The sequence below is a fragment of the Cottoperca gobio genome, chromosome 21, assembly GCF_900634415.1.
Source record: "Cottoperca gobio chromosome 21, fCotGob3.1, whole genome shotgun sequence".
Taxonomy (NCBI): Eukaryota; Metazoa; Chordata; class Actinopteri; order Perciformes; family Bovichtidae; genus Cottoperca; species Cottoperca gobio.
In genome coordinates, this window is record NC_041375.1 from 6,883,826 (window position 1) to 6,908,375 (window position 24,550).

The following is a 24,550-nucleotide window of genomic DNA, read 5'->3' on the forward strand; positions in this document are numbered from 1 at the left end:
AATCCGAGTTGAAGTAGTTTGTAGTTTTTCCTTGCCTCCAACTATGCCACTCAGGAGAACTCAACTTTCTGGATCAAAGTTGCATGCATGTTTGAATTTCTTCATTCCACTACATTTACCATCAACAGGAAATTGTCAAATGTCTCTTTTAAGTAACAGAGATTGAGTGTATAAGAAGAACATAGCAGTTGACTAATAAACTGATGAAATTCAAGCTATTTAAAATATTTCAGAATATTCTCAGATTGAGCTAAATGCTTGGAATTCTTAAACGCACTTGATTGCTCCTTTACTATTACTCCTTACAACATTTCACACAGTCCTTCACATCCTTCTTTGAATGTGCTTTTAGACACCTCTTATTCATCTAGATGCAATGTAACACACGTTGTTTGAGTCCTCTGCACAGCCATCATGCAGTTCCTCTGAAACAAAAAATATATTACTTATGCACTTGTTGTTCATTTTGTTGTTGTTTTTCCACCTGACATTCACATGACAAGGCTTCATCCTGAATTCTATTTTAAAGATGAAATATAGTTTTGTTATAAGTGGAGCTTTTTCTTTAGGAAAATACATAAACTAGAGAAAGACAGAGAGACAAATAAAGAAGGAGAGATGTCCCCTACTCTGCCCCCTAAGTGCATCCAGACAGAACTGTCCTGGCAAGCTGTAGGTTGAATACAGAGAGATACATTTTCTCTGTCTGAGAGCCTGAGGGCTCTTTCGGGACCAAAGTGTCACTAAAACAGAGAGGTTCAGTATCGCAACACTTTCGAAATGGCTCGAGGTGACGGAGCATTGACATCACTCAAGATGAAAACAAAACCTCTATGACCTTTTGGTGTTAGAATAAAACCACACATGCATGCACACACACTCACACAGCCTGGCAGAGAGCACATGAAGTAACAGCGTTTGGTGGCTGTGGGTGCTCTTGAACTATTGTTTGCCGCCACTTCTGCTAACGCTCATGACTGCAGAGGAGAGAGAATGAGCTAAAACTTCTAAACATATTCTTTTATAGCAACAATGGATCATGGATGATTATGTGTATTTTGAAAGGAGTCGCTCATTGTGATATCCCCATCAGAGAATCATAACTCTGCAGTCCTCTCAGCTCTATGGAGCTACTTACTCAGTTTTACCTCATTATTTTGGTTTCTGGCCAGCCTCCTCTCTCATCACACTCAAGTACAGCAGCAGCAGGCAGCTGTTTTCAGCAGTAAAACTGTAATAAACCGACTGCATGCTACCTGCCCAGCACTAAAGAGCAAAGTTAGCAAGTACTGTGGTATAACTTAGAAGTGCTGTACTTTTCCACAGGCAAGCTGTTAGGAATAATGGACAAGAAGACAACATTTTCCAAATTGGGCCCCTCTTCCAAGACTTCAGACTACTGTCACCACTGTCGCAGAACTGTGCCAAAAAATAAGTTTAACTGTCTCTAGTACAGTGTGAATCATAAAAAAATCTAAATGTTATCCTTTTACTTTGTTATTGTTATCTAAAGTGGTTATTTGCGTAAAAACACACTATTTGGAAATAAATGATTGGATTTTTATTTAAATATTTGCTTTGATAAAAAAAGAATCTTGGCATAAGTGATTTTAGCTGTGCATTATAAGCTTCTTAGAACTGGTGTTAGGAAGTTAAAACCGCTTAAGAGGCGGGCCGTCCACATGTTAAGAGGCACTACAGTTGTGCCAGTCAGCTGTAGTTGGACTTATTGCGCAATGTCGCATATTTTTAGAAAGCTTCGAATCTCATCTTTTTAGTGAGATTAACTGTTTGAGATCAAAATCACAACAGCAAGTACAGTAGGCATATCACATAAGCAAGCACACACAGTCAAACCCATAACTTACCTATTAGGTCTCATTATTGTCCCATCGGCAGTAATGATAAAAAAAAAAAAAAACACTTCCGGTTTCATTGTCGATGTCCACACATCGTTTCCAGTACAAAACATTTCCATCTTGAACATAATCACATTGATAAAAGCCCATGAACAGCTGTTGCAATCTTTGAAATCAACTAATCATTTGTGAGATGTTTTTCTTTACATGGAGCACACGAGCAGTCCGTCTGCATGCGCCGCCGAACAGCAGATACCCGCGTGGAGAACTGGGCATCAGCTGTTAGATTGACACTTGACACTTGCTTCGTTTCGATATCTAAAGCCAAAAAACTAAACTTTACAAGATTACATTTGACACATCATGGTAACTTCATAACTTACCTTCGCCTAATACTCATTTTTACTGAATAGAACATAAACGTATCATAATGTAATTCAATGCAACCTTCGTTAACGCTAAACGCTAACGTTTACTAGCTCTCTTCCTGCCAATTTCAAGACTGATTGGTTGTTCACAATGTAGAATTATCACCATAGACCTTTGCAGACATTTGGCGGTATCTAGTGTTGTGGCTGTAAATTGCGACCAACTGAGAATACCCCTCCGCTCAGCCCTCCAAAACTGCTGTAACGAGCACAGAAGCCATTTTTACAATAACTTTAGGAACTGCAAAATTCAGGCATCGGCTGGAGTTACAACAGTTTTAAAAGCGTGTCGGAGAGCTACGGTGGCTTTCAGGTAACGTAAAAACGTGAAAGACCCTCTCTAGAGCCAGAGTTTGGTTTGTTCGCTCTGAGCTAGTGTATCAACATGGTGATACAACATTGTGGTAGATAAGAAGTGCTCATTCTAAGCTAACGAAAACACGATTCTTAGTTATTTATGCAAATAGATCCCGCTGAATACAACACCTTGGACCTTTAAGTTTAGTTCTCTCTGTTTTTCTCAGCCACTTCAAAAATCTGATTGCATCCATCTTGGTTTTCCCGGGCCATATGCAAGTCAGCAAACTTCACACTGACGGTTCCTGTTTTTTGGTACCAGGAACAATGACTGAGGAACTAAATTAAGACCATCGTTGCTTTGCTCAAAATGAAAGTTTCCTGAGTTTCTAGGTCCCTTTGAAAAGTTAGGCATGTATCAAGCTAAAGAGACATTCATGTTTCCAGGAGTTGATTGAGAGCAAAATGAATCTTAAAGAATTGTCAGTAAACACAATTCCAAACAAATGATAATGTTGATCTTTATCTGCTGGAAGTGTTCGCCACAACAACTTTATAAAGGTAGTAATATTTTAGTGTTGTGTTTTCAGATTTTCTTTGCTGACCCAAAGTGTTCAAAAAGGAGGCATTGACTGATGCAGAGGTCAGTGCTGTTTTTAACACACTGTGTGGTTTTGTCGTGTACCAGTGTACTCTCTATGACAACACAAGCCTTACACTGTGGGACAATTATACTTTGCCATTTGCGAGGCAGTGTCACTTCAATGCGAAGAGGAGCATTGCTGCAGCATCCACTCAGTTTTCCTCTGAACAACAGCTTTCACACACACATATTTGCTTGTTTCAGCATTGAGATACATGTCCAGCGCCCACTCCTCATTAGCCATCTTGCAGGTCAATAACAGATGTGCGTGTATTCTCCCTTCAGGGTATGGCTGAGGAAAGGATGCCATTTGAACCCGTCTCTCCTCCAGCAGCATCCTTGAGCAGCAGATAAGGCTGTTGTTTTAGATCATCGCCATCTGCTGTGTTGGGGAAAGTTTATCCCGAGATAGTAGTCATTATATTGAGCCAGGACTAGGAGGGACTTTGTAGAGAAAGTTTGAATGCGGTATGTGTGTGTGTGTTCTGACGTTGGAGAGCATTCCTTATTTTTAGAAATCAGCATTTGTCAGGTATGTCTTAGCATCAGAGCAACGGGTGAACATATGCATGGCTCTCGGTGCCTCGCTGAGTGGGTGGCTCACAAATAGAGTTATGTGACATCTCTTTTCATTTTTTATAAATCTGCTTAATCTGAATGCATTGCTAATGTACAGCTGGTGTGAACTGAGCTGTTTAATGAAGGGTATATTGAGTCAAAGTTATATATAACTCGTATGCATTCCTAAAAGCATGTTGCTCCAGGGTCCTCCACTATTTAGCTAGTTCTGTCAAGCGGGATGAAAAGGTGTCGCAGAATGATAATGCGCCAACATATTTTTAGTGGCCAAATAAATATGTACAAACAAATGGCCTAGATTCATGCATGCACACCCACAGGCATGCACACACATACATGCAAATGTACAATGCGTACACATTTACATGCACACAGACCTTTTGAAGTTAAGCTAAAACACCCAGATAGGGGTGTTTTAGGAACATGGTGTTACACATTGAATCCCAAATATGTTTGCTTGGTTTCTGTGTTTACTGATCGCACTACCTTCAGCGGCCAATTCTTTATCTCCAATCCAAAGTGTTGCCAAAAAGCTTCAGGCATAAATCCTCCAGAGGGATGAATAGTCTTCTGTTGGCATGGCGCGATTGTCCAACCATGTGTCTTTCTAAAGGGGTTAAATGAGGCTAGATGATGTGCTTAGTGAGAGTAAATAAAATAAATGTCTAGCAAGTTTATGTGACTTTCTTTCAATATTTAAATATGCAAAATGTGCAGTGTGTATATATTGGTGACAGTTCAGGACAGACTAATCACCCAGCCTGCTACACAAACTAGTAGGTTTTATCATCTATTTACACAGCTGATCCCCGAAAGAAAGAATACAAGAAGACGACACCGACCTCTAGTAAACCTTAGTAATTATGATGGAAACAAAGGCAGAGGTCAGGTGACGTAGTATAAAGAGCGAGAAACTACAAAAATGGTGGAGGTCGGGGCATTAGACGGGACACAAAACACAGGATTTTCTGCATTCTGTGTGAAATCAATAATGTGTTGTCTTTGTGTTCACCATGTTAAGTTTCCCTTTCACTTTACAATCGTCAATATTTAAACCCACATGACAATGTTTTCCTTACCCCAGACCAAATAGTTGTGTTGCCAAAACTTTGAGAAGTTGTAGTTTTGTTGCCTAAACCTAAAGATGTCGTTTTGTTATTGTTCAAAATTATACAGTTTTTCAGTTTTACTTTAACTTTTAGAATGTAGCAGTTTGGCCCTTCTACAACACTTGTACCAACTGCTGTTGGTAGGAAGGTTTGTAAGGAGTAAAGTATAGTATAGTATAGTATAGTATAATACCATACATGTGTTGGCCACTGAGTGTATATGTTCACTGTACATCACACATATCTGAGCCTGACTTAATTTTTTCCAATCGCTGGGAAACACACCCCCAAGCTTAATGCAACCTCATTAAAAGAACATGATGCAATTTGGATCAAATGTTGATAAGAAGCCACATTAGCTCAGCCATAAGGGACCCATCCAAAGTGATACCGTTAGCATTGTGCTAGGCACGCTATGTACGCCCAGCTGTGTAACCACATCAATTGAGAGGCAATTCAGCCTTTCCTGCTGGACGATTTAATCCTCATTTTTCAGGAAGAGGAGAGTGCTACTTCCTGCAAGATCTAATAAACGGTGTGTTGCTCCAATAACTACCTCACCACAGCAGCCAGCTTAGATATAAGACCAAATAATGATCAAAGGCCAAATTTGCTAAGGCTTCCAGGGGAAAGAGAGGAGAGGGCACTGGACCTTAACCTGTTAGCCGTCTGTATCAGATGTCTATAACCACGTTTTCTACAGTTAAGTATGATCATTAGTCATCCCAGCTCTTAAAACATGTAATTACTGTAATTAGTGAGGGACAGAATCTGGATTTATGCTTATCATTAGCGTTAGAGAAGCAACTCATTTTCACAACAAATATTAAAAGGTTAAATGTCACAGCCCCATTCATTGGGACATTGGCTTTAGTTTTGACACATCTCCCGGCAAAATGAACACTTATTCAAAGCCGTTTAAGATCCCCTGCCAAAGTCATGTATTTTTATTCTCTTTTCTCTCTCACCCAGTATTCTATCTCTCATTTCTTTATCACAGCTCCCTTCTCATTTCACCTCCTCCATATTCTCTTTCCCTGGCTTGTCCTTTCCCCTCTTATTATGGCTCTCTTGTGTCTTGGCCCGGACTTGTTCTCACTGTTTTAGTATTGATTAGAAGGCTCTCTCCTGGGTGTGGACCTGCCTGTGTCTGATCTAACGGAACTGAGATTTGTTCACATTTCTCTTCGCGCCCCTGACGGTATTTTCTTTTAAATGTCTCAGCACCTGATGTTGATATCCCTTTATGAAGACCCAACACCATCTGCTTACTTTCAATTAGACACGGAACGCAAGGCATTTCCTTCACTTGATTGAGCTGCTGCTTGTGTTCTTGTGTGTGTGTGAAGCTGTACTCTGTAGGTTCCTTTGCCTATAACAGAGCTGAATGTGGAATTTCTATGACCATCTTTCTCCACCTGTACATTCAGTTCCACAGCCATACAAAATGCACTTGTGTGTTTTGTGTCATCATATTTTGCATGTTTATTCATAGTATTTATTTTCAGGGACAATGCACATTGAAGGCACATTGTTTTCAACAGTCAATATAACCACTCTGGCATCTGCTTTTGCCTTTTTTACATCACATGCACAAATGAGTATCGCAAACTTGGCAACATGATTACTCTCTCGCATGTTAATGTGCATTTATACTACGGCTGTAACCAATATAAATTGAAACTACATTCAATTTTACTGAAAATAGCATTTCAATGCTACGCAGCTTTTTTCGTTTTTTTGCATTCGTTGCGTTTCGGCACAGTTGCAGATAAAGATTTCCAATAACTTGCGTTAGTCCAAAAGTTGAAATTTATTGAAAAAATATAGATGTAATCATTCGCATATTAATTTGGTGTTAAGCCTTTCAAAAACAAAATGTATACTGTGGCCAAAAAACTATTCACCGTCCCACTTGTCGCACATAAAGGGAAGCATCCACTGACTAGTTATATTCACTAAACAAAGTTGATATTAAAAAAATTATAATTGAATCAGATAAATCACTGAGGATTTTGTTCAAGGATTTTACATTTTTGTTTTTAGTATGATTAAGTCATAAAATATGACAACAGACATTCAAACCTTTATTCGAAAAACTCATTAGAAGCTTCAAATATATATAAAAAAAAAAAAGACATTTCGTAAAGCCCTTATTTATACAGACTAACACATAGCACCTCTCTTCAACCACAACACTTCTGTACACAGCGTTGAGTACAAACATTAGAGGCCGCCTGGGAAAGTGATTAATGGCAGAACAGGATGCACAGCATTAAAAATGTAAAGCTTTTGTGGGGTGATTGCTATTACTCCCAAGAAATAAGGAAAATTACACATGTTTTGCATTAAGAGAAGACATATCTGCCAGGCTTTTTTGTAACGATGCACTTTCATTGGACGATAGTAGTGCTTTTAAAAAAAAAAGAAAAAAGGAGCTAACCTTTGCAAGCCAAGGGTTTTGTGGAGAATGGAGCAATGGAGGGAAAGGAGGAAGGTAAATTCAAGTTGGATTATTTCAAGAACACCTATACTTTACTTTGTGATGCATGCAACTCCTTTGGAAACAAGATGAGTGATTTAATTCAATTTCTATGTACAGCTCCTGTACTATTAATGTTTCTATACACAGCATATTAAAACAGTGGTAGGAAACTGCATGTTTTGAATAGCTTAATGATAGCACTCTATTCTCCATGGTCTTTGAGCTGTCATGTCTTCTGCAGTGCTTGACAGGCCTATGATGTTTCAGACTGCAAGCACTATTTAAAGTTATATGAGTAACCATCAATGATTTATCACCCTAGATACTGTTTAAATGTATATTATGGACAGGACACTATGCTTTACAATTATGCTTCAGTGTTATATTGTTCCTTACACGTTAAACTTCCCCTGTATAAAATTATATCTGTCTCCCAAACATTCGTTCTCGTTGATGCCACCTTTCTGCACATCGCTCTTGAAAAGTTGAATGTGACTGCCAGCTTAAAAAAATAAATGAAATAAACTAATGTGTTAGATTCAGAGCGTATCTTTGGTCAGCAAAGATATTACTTTTCATATCAAAAAAAGATGGTGATTAGTGGTGCAATAACATAAGGAAAAGAGGTTAAAACAGGGAGGATACTATAAATAAAAAAGATGCCAATCACAAAACCAGAAATTCTGGCTATACATCGTTAACCTGACGTGCTTTACACAGAACTATCTGAGAAGCCGTCATTGGAAACTGTTTGGAAAAGGGCAGGCACTTTCGAAAAACTACTCTGCAGGTAAGTAGATGAACCATATGTCAATCAAACTTGTCGAAGCCAGTTATTTCAATAAAGAAATACTCTCCAGGTCTGATATAACTGATGCTATCGCAGCATCTACGCTAACCTCTTTACGAGCCACCATTGCCGTTTTTAACGAACAGTCGTCTCATCACACACACACACCTAAACCATGCCAGTAGCCCCTCACAGGAAGCTCATTTGTCCGGTCACTGGTGGTTCGCACACTAGCACACTACTAAAGCCGGACAAGATGGGTTTCCGTGTGATCTTATGATCCCGCAATTCTCGTGATATCACGAGAATCAAGTTACTGTGCAAGGTACATTGTAGCTATAATGATAGGTCTTAATAGTCATACAGTAGTATATGTACTGCTCACATTGATCAGTCCACAGAGAATTATCACCTAATACTTTAGGCCCCTGCAGCTCTTGGGAACATTTAAGCGTCGTTTAGCTCATTGTTTTGGTTTTATGTTTATTCTGATGGTTGCTCTATCAACCATCAGCTGTTTTTAAGCAAAAAAGCTAATGTTGTTCCTGTGTCTTGCTACTGCATTGGTGACATTAATAACATCTTGTTTATATGTCATTTTTTGTGTTAAAAGCTTTTCTGCTGCCCTTCAGTGGTAAAAGTGCCCCTTTAAAGTTGGCCTTAGTTAAATGCACAATCTATGATGTATATATCTAGTGAACAGTGGCCCCTTCAGAGTGGAGAAAAATGCAAATACTTGGTGGTAAATGAACTGCATTTATATAGTGCCTTTCTACCTTACTGAACAAAGTGCTTTACAATTTGCCCCTCATTCACCCATTCACACACACATTCGTACACCAATGGCGGCAGAGCTGACATAGAAAGCATTGACATACATCAGGAGCAACTTGGGCTCACCCATCTGTATGTGCTGTAGTTTGTGGTCAAAAACATTGATTTTCTCATTCAACTTTTTTCAAATCCCCACGTGGCATGACAATATGCACTCTTTCAAAATGTTGCTTTAGATGTGAAATACTGAAGCCGTACAGCAAAGACAGCTGCTTGACGTTGCCTGCAAGCAACCAAAGTTTAAGCTTTGATTTGGAATTTGGACAGACAATAACTTTGCAACAAGGGCTTGCAGCAATCCAATTGTCCTCAATATTTCAATCAATGCGAAGGCACGGACGCTGCAAATAAGTCAGAAATTTCACTATCTCCGATTTAGTGCTCTATTTGCCACAAATAATACATTTTCATTCCAAGTGATGGGTAACAGTTATTTGACATTTAATTATACAGCAGCCGAGTGTTACAGGGAAGGAGGACATATTGTCCATCAAAGTGAAAGGGGGATTGAAGTCTGAGAGCGGGAGAGAAGATAAATTGGGGCTACCTCGGCCACAAAGAAGAGCCGTCAGTCAGTGGCCTCATTTGTGGTCCGCATCTGCCACCCTTTGCGATGTGGGTCTGCCTTTCACAAACGCGTACATCACCTACTATATATACACACACACACTTGCCCATGCTGGCATGTACATCAGTGGACAATCAGCTTAAACACGCACGCTCAAAGACAAATGTGTGACACACGAACGTGCCTGCACACAAACACACCGATGCTTCTCTCTAACCTCCAGCTGGAGGGCCGTGCTGTACTTTGTTGAACTCCCATGACACTAGCAGTCAGCCGCTGGGTATCTTGTCTCCTGAACCCCAATCCACCTCATCCTCCGCCCACTTTCCTCCGTCTCCCTTTCTTCTCTGTGTTCTGCCTGTCAGTGAAACAGATGTGAGCTCAGAAATGATCACACCCTCGTCATTTGAAGTTATTGAAGATATCCAAATGCACCGAGGATGCTGAAACTATGAGCTGTGCATACTGTATGTGATCAGCTATTTGCCAACCAACTGTCGCCAAGACGCCTCTTGTAACAGTCATACCTGGTCTGAGGCTAAATTAACACAGCAGTTGCAATTGTACAAAACCATTAATGTTGATGCCGAGGCTGCAGAGCATCTGTAAAGGGAACATCTACATTTCCTCAATACAAACTATCAGGCCTGCCTTACCACCATAACAACATGTTTTTCCAAGAAGGCTGTGGCATTCAATTCTCTCCCCTGCATTGCTTAAGGCAGGAAGAACCCGTGGAATACATGATTTATTATTCTGTTTTGCATTGATTCACTGCATCCATTGAGATTTATGCATAATAGACGTGAATGTGAAATCAGCATCCAGGAGGGAGGAGAAGCAGTCTGCCATTGTTGGTTGTTTCTTGGGGAGAGACAAGCCTTTAGAACAAATTGTGCAAAGACCTGGGGCTGGGCCTGTGGGGGCTGCAGTAGTCTTGGGCTTTCAAGACAGTTTCCATGACATTCAACAGTGTGATCCATCAGCTTGGATTGATTGCATTGTATCTGCATTTTGTTGATATTGAGAGAAAACTCTCATCTCACCTGTTTTTGAGCATGGTGTGTAGTGTGTGATGACCTAGGGGTGATATCATGCTCCTCCGTATCCTCATAGTCGCTTATTGATTCTCCTTTTTTTCAGCAGAGCTAAAAATTCCCCCATCATGGACTCTTTCTGCGGTCACTGGGGACTCCATCCATGCAAAGTGAACAGGACACACATGTGCATCTGCTTTGCATTTTTTTTAATGCACTTCTCTGCAGTTTTCAGACTTTTCAGCATTTCTGTTTTTGTTGCTTTGATTTCTATGAGTGCATGCATTCTGCAGCTGTAGTTATTTTCACATTTTGCTAAATGTAGAGACGCATGCAGTATGTATGATTAAACTGCCGCATTATGTACAAGTAAACCAACTTTTCCTACAGATAGGTTTCCAGAAACCTAAGTTATTGTCTACCTTCTTTTCTGCTCTGGGATTTAGAACAGCAAACTGCCAGGAATGTCTATGTCGAAATTCAGTGTGCTTCAGACTCTAGGTTAAGTCAAAGCCATTAAAATGTTGTCAAAGAATTTGCGCTTTGTTCTTCATTTTGCCTTGACCACAGAAGCATCTGGAAAACATGTGCTTTTTTTGGCCATGTTGTTGCAGGACAGGCAAAACTGTTGAAAACCTAACATTTATTTTTATACATCCTCTTGTAAATTCAGCATGTTATCGCAACAATATGCAAGCCTAGTCACACACACACACAGTGTTGGGAGATCGGTTCCTTCATTATGGCCCTGTTTGGACCTGGAGTTAACATGCACAACATTTTCACAGCAAATGTTATATGAGAAGATTCTTTGATATTAGCCATTCGGTTTTGCTAATAACCGGGTCGGATTTGTTCACTCCATCTAATATTTGCATGCAATACTAGGACAATTTATCAATCTAATTTGATTCATACATTTTTTTGTTTTGGCAGAGTGTGTTAAATTACTTTATTGTAAAAAAATGTCATTATTAACATGCTAATGCTATCCGTTAGCTAGCCATCTGCCTACAGATAATCAGGCTGATGTCAAGAAACAAACAGAAGAAGCAGATTAATTAGTGTGCAGACTTGTCTGCTCCCTCTGTGCTGCAACTAATTATTAACATGGATGTACTTCGTCGCTGTAATCTTTCCTCCTCTCCGTACTGGCTGTGAATTTATTCCTTCATAGCATAACTACTCTGTAAGAGATGGGTGAGAAAAATCTACAGTCCTCGCTCTGTACAAAACTATTTTGTAAGTTCAGCTGAAATTAATACAAGGCAAGTGGATACATCCTCATAGCTGCCAGGGTAAATATACACGTTTGATTTGTCTAACTCAGCATACTGAAGTCTGGCATTAGCGGCGATGGAATTTTCGAATGCATAATTTCGTTGAAGTTGCTCTATGGAGGGTTTGCTTTCCGGCCAGTATCGAGAAAAGGAATGTTAACAGTTACCAATAACTCCTTCAACACATTAATAATGTATACCTTTGGATGACTATATTAGTTTGTATAAGGGAGGATTGACCTTCCATCACAAGAGCATGAGCAGAGTACAAATCCTGTGGAGACACAAGACTTGATTAGTCTATAAAGAAAAGATTACATGACATATTCATAGTTCAAATGCTTCTTAAAGAGAGAAATCAGACCCATTAGGAGACAGACAAGTAATAAAGTCTATATAAAAACAGTAAAACAAAAAAGAGCACTATTGTTTTTAAAATGCTCTGAAGTTATATTGTTACACATAGTGATTTCAATTTGACTTGTTTCACTTTGAGACAATCACAGGAGACATGTATAGTATGCTCAGTATGTCACGGTGGGGAAAGGGTGAGGACCCAAATGCAAGACGGCAGACGAGGAGATTAACAAAAGAGGGCTTTATTCCAAAAAGCCCACTAAAGTACAAAATAAGACAAAAAGTAAAACTTTAAACGAGGAGCACGAGGAGCACGAGGAGCACGAGGAGCACGAGGAGCACGAGGAGCACGAGGAGCACGAGGAGCACGAGGAGCACGAGGAGCACTCTACTACCAGGGTGACTGAGGAAACACTGGGACAGACAGGCATATATACACACAGAAACTAAACAAGGGGAACGAGACACAGCTGGGGAGAGAAGCTAAAACACAGGAGGAACAAATCAACAATCACAGAGAGAGAAACACACAGACAGGAAGTACAACTAGATATGACACAAGGGGGAGTGAACACTTCAAAATAAAACAGGATATACAAAATCACGATCATGACATAGTAATAAAAAATGCACTGTAATATTTAGACATTGAGTCTATCGTTACAGCTAAAAGGGTACACATACATTTAACACAGTTTGACCCCTAAAATAGTCATAGACAGAACATTGTGACAGCTTTTGAAGCTGCATGTGTAAAATGGAATTTTGATTAAGGCTATGATGATGTAAAAAATAGTCACATAATCAAACGGAAAAGTTTTGTGAATCCCTTTCTCTGAGTTGAGATTTCAGCACTTTCTCAGGAACCATAATTACAATCAAAAACCTTTGTCTTTCTACAGGTATCAGGCGAAGATGTCCGTCACTGCGATAGTGTCACCGCTGTGCAAGATACAGTCACAAAGTTTTACAGGTGTGTGAGATCTAAATGAAGGCCGAGTTTGAAAATGGGGGTGGTCCGAAAAATGGCACCGAAAGTAGTGGGGAGGAAGCGGTTATCAGCCTCCTTGATTACCAATGATCAGTATGGCCCTGAAAAAAAGAAATATCTGCTTATGCATTGACTGATGTCAATGCGTAATATATACTGTGCATAAAACTATTTGAAATTACTGGCCATTTCTGTATCACATTACTTTAGCATATTACAAATGTGTTATTGTCCAACACTATTTGTTCGAAATGTCCAACAGATAGTCCTTGGCCAATATGTCAAATAGTTTCCAAACCTCAAGCTGGATATTAAAACAACCAAAAATCTCCAATCACAGGTTACATAAAACCCTCCATCCAACCATAAAGTTGAATGATTTTATCACACTGTAATTATGTCAACATTTAATACTGTCAGCATACAATGCTCTTCTCTGCTCTATGGCCATCGGGCATGGGAAGGAAACAGAAGTCAACTGCAGTTCGGCTGGATGTTAGAAAGCGGAGACCCTGGGAGGTTGTTGTCTTGGCTATTCTTCACTCCGGGTTGCCTCACAGCTTCCCACACACACATGCTGGGAACAGTTTGCTTGAGCTGGAGTATAGGGCACTCCTAATTGATATGCACCAGTGTTGAGCTACGAACATGATATCGCTAATGTGGAGATACATCCACGTACAAACTTTATATATTATCACAAGCATACACAGATGCACAGATGCAAACACAATTATTATCCATTTTACACTCTCAAAAATATTTACTTATTTAAAAAAATAACTGCAGCCTTACTTTCCTACTTAATGTCACAAACACAAAGGCACCTAATGTGCCCTTTTCAGCATTATTACAGCGTTACAATTGGATTTTCAGTGTTTCATGTTTATTTTCCATTTCTTCTAATATGTCATTAACACGACAGAAGACTGACAGCCAGCAGAGTAAACAGAGATGTGTGTGAGCGATGTCAAACTCTACAGGCTATTTTAAATTAAAATCTTCAATTACCTGCTATTTAAAGGCTTGTGTGTCAACAGTGTGAGTGGTTGTGTTAAAAAGATAATCATCTACTGCAGAATTGATTGCCACGATGGAGAGAACTTGAAGCCTAGGTTGAAACTGATGATTATAATTTAACAGTTTATTGTCACTTTGCTCTCTCTTCTCTCTTAATATGAGGCTTTTATGCATAATCATGATTGAGATAATTTGATGGTGTGTAGCTATTTCCAAGTAGCATGTTTATCTCTCTCACTCACTCACTCACTCACTCACTCACTCACTCACTCACTCACTCACTCACTCACTCACTCACTCACTCACTCACTCACACACACACACACACACACACACACACACACACACACACACACACACACACACACACACACTTTTCAGTACCACGGTACAGACCTTTGCACCCTGACAAAAAAATGCCAACATTTGTAAAAGTATCTCAACAAGAGAAGCGTGAAAACATCAATGCTGCAGTATGTGGAAACTACCCAGGCCTTTCTATGGATGCTGAGTTCAAGTTCTTTCCAGAGGTCCAGTTCCAATATCAAATGATTGTAGTGGCCAGACCATTAATGCCGTGTCACCAGAGAGGAATGATACTTAGAGGATACCTGGATGATACTTGCAGTTTGACAGGAAGCATTATGTTGCTGAATGATTACGTACTCTGGGGGAACATGATGACTGTGTTTGGATGAAAAATGGTCTGATTCAATGTTGAGGTGTGTCCTTGTCTGAAATCAAGCTGTGGATCTACAGGTATTAAACCCCTTAACCCTGCCGGTTAGTCAGTCATTACATATGCGTTGTTCCAACTCCAAAACCGTTTGAAATTCTAGTGGAGATATGTTAAAATGAATAGTGGGAAATGTGTGTAGCAGGGATGCTGTTGTACACATTAAATTATAGAGCTTTGCAGAGAGAGATGGTCGTGGTGTATTGATGGGTCAAAAAAACGTTGGTAGAGCGCTGTTTGCTGTTTATTTTGTATTGACGGACCACGATCGTTCCCTAACTCAATCCAAATTGTTTTTCTGATAGATGTGTCAGATGACATAACAGTTTAAGCTTTGTGATGTTTTGCTAGGCACTGAAACATTTTGTAATTCAGCCAATCGGGCCATCCGATCTGAAAAAAGGCTCAAATGCCCCTCCGGAGGGAAATTAGAAATGACCTATATTGTTGTTTAACTTGGAGGACTTGTTGCCCCATGACACCACTCTAGCCTGTGCAGTTTCAACTATTAATAATGAGTTCAATACATTACGTTGCCATTTCGTTGATCTAGCCGAATCTGGATTTTTATCAGACCAGACAGCCTTTTCCTGTCATCATAGAACAATCCCGATGTGTCTTAGCCTGTGGATACATTGTAGTTACTTGAAAGCCCTGTGCGTCTCATACAGGTGTCCACGGGTGCCTTGTGCGTCGGTATCAGACACCGAGGGCCATGACAAAATGTCGGTATTTGACACTGGAATGAGACCTGGCTGTAATAACTCACCTTTGTGTTACCCCTACTCACTGACAAACTCCTTCAATCACACTTGTTATTGTAACCTACACCTGTAGGACAGTAATGCATAACAGTACCCCTCAAGTAGCAATCCGTCGACTGTCACCCCTCAACAGTATACCCCAACGTGTATTGTTTTTCAGGCATATTTTATTCCTCCCACATAATAGGACTGTGACTGAACATAAGTTTTGACTGTCAGAAAGTAAATGCCTAAAAGTGATTGCTCTAAACTTTTGTTGACATAGAGAGCAGACACGGGACCCCTGGACAGGTTAGATCACTGCATTAAACAGAAACTATTTTCTTTAACTCCCTTTCTCTCTCTTTGTCTTGCTCACTCACTCTGCTGTCATTGAAGGGGGAGGCCTATAAAGGCAGACTGACACATTCATACACCTGTGAGCTGAATGGCAGAGTTCAAACCCTTGCCCACACTAAGACACACATAAAAGGGCAAAGGTAGGCAATTTTTCCTACTTCAAATACAAGTTGCAGATGTATTTGTTGTTGATTTGCTAATCGTGTTTGTGTTGCCGTACTTTATGCAGGTCAATTAATTATTTCATAACATCTTACAGTACATTCTTTAAAGGTTAGGTGTAAAGGACGAGTTTGATTGCACCACCAATCTCACTTCAGCCCTGAATTCTACTGATATAACTTTGCTCATCCAGAATACTTCTCAATCACCCCACCAGGATAATTCATGAACGCTAATCCTCATAAAATCTCACAAAGGATTTGTTTATGTGCATTCGTAACAAGCTTCTTTATAGAGTGGATCAAGAGATGTATGTGCATTTTAAAATAAAACATGCACAGGAAATGCTATCTTCTTAATTTCTCCTACAAAAATTCTGCATTTGTTTTAATTAGGACCCAGCAACAGGAAAGCTTTCAAACATGCATTTAGAATCCTGTTCATTGTTCCAGCAGCTTATGTAATGCGTTTTCATCAGCCATGAAGAAACTTTCTCGAGCGTGTGATGGGTGAGATATTCATTCCTTATCTTTCAACATAAGGCTTTTGATGCATATTACTTTTGATTTTCAGATGAAAGTGTTATGAAAGAAGTTAAATGTTCACTGTTAACGTTTTGTCAGATAAATGTCCAGAGGATGGCAATCAAGAGTTGAGGATGCTGTATAATGATGTCATACTAAATGCTATCCAATACCATAGGTTGTGCATTAATTCAACAAAAGTGATTCATATCTAACAACTATTAACAATGTTTGCGTGATCATGTTTTGCGACAGATAGCAGACCTGAACACTAGTTATAATTCAAAGCCATTTACAGGGTGAGTGAACACTGTACTTAAGCACTTACAACTTTGGGAAACAGGAGAGAGAGAGAAATGAAACCATGAACAGTTTAACATAGTTTATAAAGATTTAGAGTACAACCCTACTCTACCAAGTTTCCAAACTTTCAGCAACCTCTACAGTTTTACGCCTGGATCAATAAAGAGCTATAACCAAATCACCCCATCTTAATGAAACATATTGTACAAATGAACTAAGTGATTACTACATGACGGTAGTCATTTAAAGTAGAGCTTTATCAATGCTACCTTATGTGGATGGTAGCACTCTATAGGCAGACTTCCACTCTTGCTAATTAGCTAGCTGACGAGACTGAACTCTTGCTCTCTCTTGTCAGGGATCTGCCTGACAGTATAAAATTGACCCAGTGGGCGATAGAAAAATCTAACTTGTGGCAGCTGCAGTTATGCAGAAGAAATAAATCATGATCAAACACCTGCAAAAGTATTGCCCACGGCCGAGTCGTGTGCCTTTTGTATAGGATGCTGAATATTATCGCGCTTGCCGTTTAAGTCTTTTCAAAAGCCTTTCACAAGGTATTTAACCTCTAAGAACTATTACTTTGTTCAGATGTAGACGTAACATTATAATGTCATGGTCACTATGAAAGGTGAATACAGCTCTTGATTTTGACTTTTGTTCATTTATAATTTTCCCCCTTTAAATTCAGAATAAAGAACTGAATAGATATTTTTTGTCCTCTTGGCTTGATTTCAACAGACTACATATAAATTCACACTTTTGTATTATAAACCAATGTTTATATAATAGCAGCTTCACTTGTGTTCCCATGATAGTGTTTGAAGGAGTCAAGCCAGTCAAAAGGTTATCAGTATCATTGTAAAGTTTGATTTTAATATAAATCAGAGAAAGGATCGACTGACATATTACTATTTAAAATAGCCAAACATTATCATGTGGAAGATGTCAATCTAAAGTGACAATCCTTAAGATTTCAGTCATGATTGATTTGGCATTTTACTGAAATGTGGTTTAATACTACAAGGGCAACACACTACAATATTGTTGTTTTAATAAAGAATTTAGGCAATAATTGGCCTTTTTCCATAATTCCATGAGCAACCATGCTCTTATTTTATGCTGCACACGGCATGTGTCTGCGAACAGCGAAAGTGAAAGAAGTTGGTTACCTGGGTGAAAAGGTGGAGGTGTGCAGCCAGTCGCCTGCAGCTCTTCATCTAACATACACTGTGGCTGCTCCTGACTCTGCCATTACTCCCTGACATATTTCAAACTGATTCGCTATCAAAAAAAGCCTAAAATGAGCGTAGTCTTGTTTTGTAGAAGATGCATTTCTGATGAACAATAGTGGTCAGTGTCAAGCTGAACAACAAACACATTGCTTTTCCTGTGACTACTTCATAATACAAATCCTCTTGTGTTTGGCCAGTTAAAAGCTTTTAATCTGAAGGGTTAGGGTTAGGGTTAGCAGTTAGCAGTAATTGAACACAACATTCTTTCCGGTAGTGTCGCCACAGATCAGATACCCCCTAACCCTACCCCATTCTGATCCAATCACCATTTTGTCATTTGGTGATAGATAGTTACCCAACAGACGTTATTTAAATGAACATCTTTGAGATTATGACCTTAAATTCACTTTACAACCTCAAAGAAACACTTGAACAAAACAGATTTTTGAGCAACACAACACCACATACAATTATTCAGATGTAGCATATTAAAGCTCTAATGTTCCAATTAAAAGATAGACTTTCCACCTCATTGACCAGGCTTTCAAAACCAGCATGAATGAAAGGACATTGTTTTGTGTCAAACCGCAAAATAAATGATCAGCCTGTTTTGGTGGGAAATATAGTTTCTGTTTGCTGATGCACCTGAGACTCAACGCTCAAAGACACCGAGCTAACAGATGTTGTGTGCCGGGGGAGCATCCATCCCCCCTTCTTTCCTTTCCTTCTTCCACTCCTGTGATGTAAGGTCCCCCTGGCATTTCTTTTTCTCAGCCCTGAAATTCACAAACAACGTCCTTGTAACTTCTCCCTAAACTCCTTTCTACCATCTGCTTTAGAGCAGGTCATGTACTGAGTTTAAGGGGAGAATATTGAGAAAGAAGGCAGACTGAAAGAAAGACATGCTTGATGGGCTCTGCACTACACTCCCAGGCATTAGGGATACGTTCAACAAGACCTGGCGTTCCGTGTTGTTTGACAACAATAGAAGTACATAACAACTGCTCTAACTGACAGCTTGCCAGTGCCCGTTTTTATTTGCTAACAAGAACATCAACTTCCCATTAATGTCCACGTAGGAGAGACAGTGTGAGGTCTACATAAGGGGATTCAAGACAGACTCTCATAAAAATGACATCAGATAGGCTGATGCAGTTCATTGAACCATAGCTGTATTGGGAGCAATTTTAAGTTTCCATTAATAGTAAGAGACAGGCTAATGTGTGGAGGAAATATCGTGAGTTTTCTATTCTAATCAGTATTCTGGAGTGCAGTGAGTCTCCATTAACCTCCTAAAAAGACTTAAAATAGGTGGATGAATATCTGAACTCCCACCTTGCCACCTTTCTCTTCTCGTCTCTTCCTCTACAGACTCGGTTATTCTGTTTTAGCTTCTCTGACTGATATTCACCTTCTCATGTCTTCTTTCCCTTTCTTACTGACATTCCACTCTTTTATCCCAGATCTTGCTCCATATTCCTCTCCCAAAGGCCTTATCTCTACCCCACCAGCACTGCCACACGCTCATTCACACATGTACAGATGCACACACCTCACCCCCCACCCACTTTTTAGTTTCAGGCGTTTGTCTCTACATCTTTGGCTGTGTAGCCAGCTAGCTATAGCTGTCTGGGCCTGTGAGCTTTCGACCTCTGATTGTGCTATCATATTGCTCTGCCGATGCAGTTACCTCCCATTCAGACCAAGAGAAATTCAGTTTCATATTGGCCATTAATGTTTAACGAGAAAGGAGTTTAGAGGTGGGTGATGGGAGCCAGTGAACCTGAGGGCAAGATCCCATTCAGGGTTGAGTGTCAGTGTGATGTTTGCACGTACATACACAACATGGATGTATTCATATGCCTTAAAGACACAATTAAATAGGTTTCTTTTTTTGTTTGTCACCGTGTTAATCGTTCAATTATCTCTTGGAATTGTGCCAAATATGTCAAAAATATTTTTTCTAATTTGTCCCTGTGACAAACCATGGTCCTGGAACTAAATCAACCATATGTAACATATGTAATTGCAAATAATTTGGTGGCAATAGCTAACTCCTGACCACATTTTTTATTTTGTGGCTACCAAGACAATATCATGGGTCCGACGTCTGTGTTTGGATGTCAGTTGGCCTTTAACAAACACAATTTCCGATAAGCCCCTGACCTTTGCAAGAAGAAAGTCATGGCTTGACAAAAGAGGAGAGTCCATGGAGTCTATTGCTCAACATTTGACACCTTTAAGCCCTTTGACTTTAAAGAAGCATAACAATCAAAGTTCACCTCCAACGTAAACTGTTGTTTCTATGACAACCTTGGGGAGGTCTGTATGATGCCTACTATTTACTTTGGGGTTAACTGTAGATCCCATAAATGTCCACCCCATGCCCATTACAGAGATCCCTTCCCATCATCTGGTAGATATCTGGCTGCCTGCCAATCGCTGAGTCATTAACAGAACTTTGTCGATGGAAAGAAGTGCTCCAACAAGAGGGAACAGATAGAAAGTGTTGAGAGAGAAGGAGAACTGTGCAACATTTTCTCTGGTTCTCATTTTCAAAAGTATTGATTGTTGTTCAGAGCATGCAAAGCTTTTAGTGTTAGCAGAGGGTGAACTGTGGTGATAGTCGATCAGACAAACACAAGTAGTTGAGGCAAAAGCCAGACTGTTAGGGTCCCTGGAACCGACAAAACTGAAGCCAAAAGCACAACACAGAGACAGGCAGAATACAATATAGTTCAGTTTACTCAGTAATCCAGGCAGGGTCAAATACCGGTAAATCAGTCCAAAAGGCAAACAAATCAAGTAAGGAGCAGGTAGAAGAATCGGAGTACAGAAACAGGCAGGCAGGGTCAAAACGGGCAGGCAGGGTCAAAACGGGCAGGTAAACTAGACGATCGCTGGAGAGCTTGGCAGGAAAACACAAGACAATCTGGCAGGGAACAAGTGGGAGAGACCTGGAATATATCCTCTGATAGAACTAATGAGGGAATGAGAAGCAGGTGAGGAGATGGGCTGTGGAAACCAGGTGAGGGGAATAAGTTGATTGCAGGCAGTGAGGATGAACCAGGATCTGAAATGATAAGAGAATTACTGACAAGGTAAAACCAAATGAAAACAAACTAACAGTGGGTGGAACGCGTGACACAGACTGTTGGTTCCAATATACACCATTCTTCTGGTCGGTAATTATTCTCTTGTTTAATAATTTGTGTTAATTAACTATGGGAAAATATGAGCAACTTCCCTTTATTTAACTCCATTTACAATAGACAGTATTCACAATAGAATGGCAAGTGATTCACAGATGACTACCCTACAATTGCTACTAATTACTGATGTGCAATAACAACACATTCAATACTTAACTGTTTTTTATGGTTTTAAGTGTTGGATTCCAAAACTTCTAACTTGTGGTTGGAAAGTACTGAAATTATGTTCAATCTACAATGATGTTGGCATTGCATCCAGAGATGTACTTGTGATGTGTAAATATCTATAAAGCTACCTGAATGAAAATGTCCTTGATGGCTATCATTTAATATCATCACATTTTAGGCACCTACTTAGTCAATTGTGTTGTACACCTGGAAAGACATTTGACTAGTGACATCATATTATTACAGGTAAGCAAAGTATATAACCTGACAGTTCTTAGTATATTTTAGGCATGGACAGATTATGTAGCCTGGTCTCCTAGAAATGACATTGTCATTAATCAAAAGTGCATTCACAATTATGTTTTGAGAGAAATTAAATTATTCCCGGATTCTGTATATTTTCTGAGCAATGGGCCCAGAAATGTCCCTTCTGACTAAATTCCTTTTTGCCCGATAGCCCACAAATGGCAATTCAATCGGGCAAAAAGGAATTCAGTCAGAAGGGACATTTTTTAGACTATTGATGTTTCTAAACAATGGGCATTCAGAACAATGGCATGACATCGCATTGCTTGGAGTCATTTCTTTGTTGACTCTTCGTCGTCTTTTTTGGGTCTCTTTCTGGTGTTTTTGGAATATTTTTAGTGTCTCTTTTTGGATCTTTTAGTCGTTTTCCATCTCTTTGAGGTTGTTTTCCATCGCTTTGTAGTTATTTACTGGTAATTGACTTTCCAACAAGAACTGTTAACAGTCACTTGAAACAGAGGCTCTGGCCTGACACCTTCGACTCGTATTCCCAGTCAGTGATCCATCCATGCTCTCAGGTGATACTTTCATTCTAACACTACTTGCTGCTGACTACAATAATCCACTCGGGACAAGACAAGCTTGTGGTAAAAAAAAAAACGGATACTTGTGCCACACCCCGCACTGCTGCCTTCTTCATGTAGTAATCCTTTGGAGTCGGCTGTTTGCCATACCTGCTGCTGGCTCTACTGCCACCTGGGCAGTTTGGGATCATAGCAACTTTTCTCAGTAGTTTTCTTTTCTTCTTTTTTTTACCACCGAGATGCTGAAAAACTGAGTTTAGCATTTGTATCTTGTGCTTTCATATACATACAGTAAATAGATGTCTTGGATCAGTTTGTTCTTAGAAAATGTAAAAAAAGCTAAACTATGAGGATTAAAAACAATCTTATGTAGCTGCTAAATTATTAGTTTGTTGTCTTGCATGTGCATTATACTTTAATGTAAGCTTCACAATTAGAAAATATGACTATACATATTTAGAATTATAGGTGTTAATCTATCTTTAGTTTCGTTTGCATTCTGTTTCTATTGGCTCACTGCATATATTGTAGAGAGTAAGAGTGTTTTGGTTTAACAGTATAAATTACTGAAGTTTTGCTATAATATTTTTCCTTGTGAAATCAGCTTCATGCTTAACATGCATGACTTGTCAGGGTTAATTATTTGTCTTTCTCTCTGCATACTTATTATTAGCAAAACATCAGAAAAAAATACTCCAGCAATAGGTGCATATGATGATTGAATTAACTGTTGTTTCACATGTGGATCTTACAACTGAGCTCCTGCTACCCCACAGCTGTGCTCATTACAATATTTACCAATGTTCTGTAAGGTGAAAGAGATTTCCTTGCTTACTTGAATGAATAACATTTTCTCAAAGAGTAAATCCTTTACTACTTAATCTAACTATACAAACATTTGCAATGAATGAAAGTCACTTTATTGATGCAAGTGTCTCAAACTGAAATAGAGTATTCATTTAGTGCAGGAATAAGGATTAAAGCTGGCCTCATCTTATTGGCTGTCCGCTGTTTCATTCATGCTTTACAAAAAAAATGGTAAATTGACAGATAATGTTTTTGATAGTACTGATTTTAATACGATCTGTTCATGTACATTTGCAAATGTCTCTGCCCTAAACTAATAACATAACTAATATATTTACAAATTCACCATCTGGTTCTTATCATTTGAGTGTGTTGTAGCTGTCTAGGTACATTTCTATGCCTACAGTTACAATCTCAATCCAAATTCAAGTTTTCAAAAGAGAGAAACAAAAGTTTGGTAGTTAAATTCATTTTGTGTGTGTAGATAGGGGAAACCTAAGGAAAAAGGGATAAACTGTCCACACTGATAACATATGTCAAGAGGTCAGGTCAGCCTTCCTGATAAGAAACCTTTTGCTCATCAGATTTAATTTACATTTTTAAGTAGCACGTATTTCTATCAACACACGCTTAAATCCTTTTGTGAATGAGAGCAAGAGGTCCCAACAAGGCACTGTGCAGTTTGAGAAGATTAATGCCTCATGTGCAATATGATATAGCACCTGATGCAACTCAGCAGCTGTTGGATCAGGGCTTGATCATCAGCTGGTTCACGTGTGCTAGAGCAGAGAACTAGAAATTATACTTTAGTTTGTAAGATATAAACTATTCAGTCTATTGACATAGAAAGTGATAATTTCCCTGGTAGTCAAAGAGTATTTCTTTAGCCGTCAGAAAAACGTTTAACACATTTTAAAAGTAAATTGTTTTCTCTTTGCTCATGGCAGATTTGATGTGTCCAGTTGGTGATATTGACACTGGCAGTTAATCATTTGTATTGGTTGTTCCTGTTTCACTGATGCTTAATATTGAAACTAAATATCATTTTGATAAATACCTTAACAGTAGGGTAAATGTAGTGGTCAGTTCCTTTTTATCCACAACCACTCAAATCCATTGATAACTTTTTACTTGATAACTATGTGTTTTTGTGCCCAGAATTGATGGTAATATATTTTCGTTATGTGTCTATT

General features: G+C 39.2%; 1 long non-coding RNA gene across 2 annotated transcripts in view; it reads left to right on the plus strand.

Moving 5' to 3' along the window:
* Positions 1 to 21,419: 21,419 nt before the first annotated feature.
* LOC115026666 (uncharacterized) overlaps positions 21,420 to 24,550 on the plus strand; it is a 7,425-nt gene continuing 4,294 nt past the window's right edge. The window contains exon 1 of one of the 2 annotated variants that reach the window (XR_003834309.1): positions 21,420 to 21,525. This is a non-coding gene — a long non-coding RNA (uncharacterized LOC115026666). The remainder of the gene's footprint in view (positions 21,526 to 24,550) is intronic. The other variant, XR_003834308.1, reaches the window with a different exon arrangement.